Source organism: Rhagoletis zephyria, unplaced genomic scaffold, assembly GCF_001687245.7.
Source record: "Rhagoletis zephyria isolate East Lansing unplaced genomic scaffold, Rhagoletis_zephyria_1.1 Rzeph_scaffold_00086, whole genome shotgun sequence".
Lineage (NCBI taxonomy): Eukaryota > Metazoa > Arthropoda > Insecta > Diptera > Tephritidae > Rhagoletis > Rhagoletis zephyria.
This window is the reverse complement of record NW_016157170.1, coordinates 7,845-11,766: the sequence shown is the minus strand read 5'-3', so window position 1 is coordinate 11,766 and position 3,922 is coordinate 7,845.

Sequence of the window (3,922 nt, the reverse complement as noted above, 5' to 3'; positions counted from 1 at the left end):
CCGCGACCCTTTCTGTTTAATATACAAAATGGACCTGCGAAATCTATGCCGACAGCTCTGAATGGGAAATTGGTGGTGACACGCTGAGACGGTAAGTTACCCATGATAGGCACAATTGTTTTGCCTTGTAGTCTTCTACATTTAACGCAGTTATGTACAGTGCGCCTCGCTAGGTGTCTACCATTTATAGGCCATATGAAATCCCTGACGATGGATAACAGTAGCTGAGGTCCGGCGTGTAAGTTGCGTCTGTGTTCATATTCAAAAATTAGTTTTGTGAGATGGTGAGAAGAATGTAGCAAAATCGGATGCTTTTTGTTGAATGAGAAATTAGAAGCGTCTATGCGACCACCTACTCTGATTAAATTTGAGTTGGTGTCATAAAATGGAGTTAGTGACAAAATTGCAGATTTTGCACCTAGCGACTTTCCTTTCGAGAGCAAACGATATTCAGAAGGAAACGATTGCTGCTGTGCCAATCGACACAAATGTTGAAATGAGTTATTCAATTCTTCAACTGACAAGCTACCAATAATTCGATCCGTCGGGTTTTTTAAGTTGTGAAAAAATCTAAAGACATAGGCAAGCATATGTTTTAATTTTAAGAATTTAGAATGGTTTTCAAATTTTATAGCAGAGTTTTCAGTAGTTACTGTGTATATCATAGCTGTTTGTTTTATTTCGGGCAAGTCGTTCTGAGGCGGAGCTGATTCACCTAATATAGGCCACGAATCTTCGGGTTCGATTAAAAATTTAGGACCGGACCACCAAATAGTTTTGCTAGAAATTCGGTCTGGATTGATTCCCCTTGAAATAAGATCGGCAGGATTAAGATGAGTTGGAACATACCTCCAAGAAGATACATCGGTTAGATCACATATTTCGGCGACCCTATTTGCAACAAATGTTTTTAATGCTTGGGGGCTGGTTTTGAGCCATCCTAGTACTACGCTAGAGTCACACCAATGTACCTTACGATTTATTTCGCAACGCAAGGACTTTAAAACAGCCTTGCACAAATTTGCTGCCAGCAAGCTTGCACAAAGCTCTAGTCTCGGTATGGTTGTCGGCTTGATAGGGGCTACCTTTGACTTCGAACATAGGAGAGCGACGGTCGCTTCCTTATAGCAATTTGTCGACTTGAGATATATGCATGCCCCATAAGCATGCTGCGAAGCATCACTAAATGAATGTAGCTCTATTGAGATGGGGTTGTCACATATTGTGCGTCGAGGAATCTTGATTTCGAGAAGGACTGGTAGCGATAGAGTAAATTTGCACCAGGAGTTTTGTACGTCATTTGGAACAGCTTCGTCCCAATCAATTTTCTCGCTCCATAATCTCTGTAACAGTAATTTGCTTTGTACGATACATGGACTCATTAGACCCAAGGGATCGAAGATCTTGAATAATGAAGAAAGCATGGAACGTTTGGTCAACTTAGCGTTGTGTGTAGGAACTGCCCTTTGAATGGGGAAAAATAATTCGTCTGTAGATGGTGCCCATCCTATTCCTAGTGTACTTGTAGATTCGCTAAATAAGAGATTGCTTTCCACTAGGGGAAATGCAGAAGGTAAGCTAGGTAAATTGCTTTTAAACTTTCTTAAATTAAGACATCCCCGCTTTAAAGCGCGCGTGACGGCCTGTTGAATGTAAATTATCATGTCTTCGCTGTCACTTCCGGTGATTAGGTCGTCAACCATAAAATCATGTTGTATGATCGTTTTGATAGTATCGTCTTCACACTCTTCGCCTAATTGCCAGAGACAGCTTGTGCTAAGGTAACTAGAGCTTGCCATTCCGTACGTTACGGTATTGAGCATGAGCGTTTTAATGGGAGTGGATTCATCTTCTCTCCACAGGATCAGCTGTAGGGGTCTGTCTTCTTCGTTTACCAAAAACTGACGGTACATCTTTTCCACGTCGCCTGTCAACAGGTACTTATGTTGGCGAGCTCTGATTAACATGGAAAACAGGCTATCTTGGAGATTTGGTCCTACCATGAGGATGTCATTGATAGAATATCCAGACGATGTAGGAGCTGACCCGTCGAACACAACCCTAATTTTAGTAGACTCACTTTCGTTTTTGAATACGGCATGATGACACAAAAAATATGAAGACACAGGTTTGGCTACGGGTGCTTCAGTGAGATGACCTAACTCTGCGTATTTCCTTATGAAGTTCACGTACTGAGCTTTAATNGAACTCCGTTTAGTGATTAAGTCTTGTAACTCTTGTGCATCTTTTAAATCTGTTTCGCTACCAGATTCCTTATCTAAAGGCATTTTAGATGTTAATCTGCTAGCAATTTATTCGAAAGGTTTAATATTGCTTAGTTCGCACTCTTCATATGGCTTTACCTGGGCTGAGGTGAACCAGAATGTGCTGATATGCCTGTTACTTTCACTTCACGTTCAATTTTATTTAGCTTTTTCATTTAATTTTGGCATGTGAGTATATAAAAAAAATATGTATATATAAGAAGATTTTAAAGCGCAAGTAGAGTCACTTTTAAATAGATGGGATTACAATATGGAAGTGGATAGGAACTTAAGGAAAACACTTAGCTGCATTGGCAAGGCTGCGGAGATTGCTGTAGTCTGATCACCAGCTGAAATTGACTTCAATGGCTGGGTTTCCGAATAGATGGTGTATATTCCTACGTTCTTCGTTGCGATTATGTGTAGAATAATCGTCGATATCGTCCAGTTACGGTCGCCACTTTTGTGTTTAGATTGCACACAAATGAAACATTAAATTTTGGCTTTAATTCAATCAATGTGTATTTCAATATTTGAACACAGTTCTTAGGTTGATACATGTGCTGATGAGATAAAAAAAGGAAGTGAAAAAGAACACGTGCGGATAGTCTAAGTTGACAGTTCCCTTGACAGACAAGTATTGACAGTCAGAATGTTGCCACCCTTTGTGTTAAGGAAAAACGTTATGAGGGTGTCGGAGGCGCGAACAGTGCATATGCATAATTTCGGTTTTTTCTCATATGCATTATTGCGGTTATTAACCGAAACTGTGCATATATGCATTATTTCGGCTTTTTTCATATGCATTATTTCGGTTTTCAACCGAAACTGTGCATATATGCATTATTTCGGTTTTTTTCATATGCATTATTTCGTATGCACAGTTTCCATATGCACAATTTCAGGGCTCCCCTACCGACATGTATTTCGACTAACTGAATCCGAAGGCACCCTGAAATCGTGCATATGGAAACTGTGCATACGAAATAATGCATATGAAAAAACCGAAATAATGCATACTGTCATCACTACTTGATATTTATTTATTTATTTATTTATTTATTTATTTATTTTAGTCTACAGAAAAATGTTTTCTTACAGACAGTTGAGATAAAAAGATTTAGAATATTTAAGTATGTGTGATACATTACAGAGTGAAATAATTATAAATATTAACTTGTAAAGATAACAATGATATTCAATAGCAATTTGGGTAGCTGGCGAGGCCTTGTCTCCAGTCTACTTTTGTGTGCGGCGGGCGGAAAGACCTAGTTTCCGCTCCGCCCTGTTTACAGGCCGTTGATCATGGTCGGAAAGGCCGAGCTTCCGATCCATGTTCCCGNTATTTATTTTATACTTTGACTTGTACTTGTTCATTTTATTCTTGATGTTCATTTGCACTATTCATTTTTATACGAGTGTCAAATCATTTTATGTATTTCTGGTAAAAAGGAGTCGTTAATTTGAGTTCAACGAATAAACAGCCAGCTTGACATGTACTGTCGCTGTCGATGGACGATTGGGTATGTACGATGCAGAGCCAAGACGCAAAGCTGAAAGAGGTCATCGAAATGCTGATGAATGCCAACAGTGGCGTACAACAATCCAATGTTAGCAGCTTAAAGAATAATCGACTATTTCGTAAAGTTGACAACGGC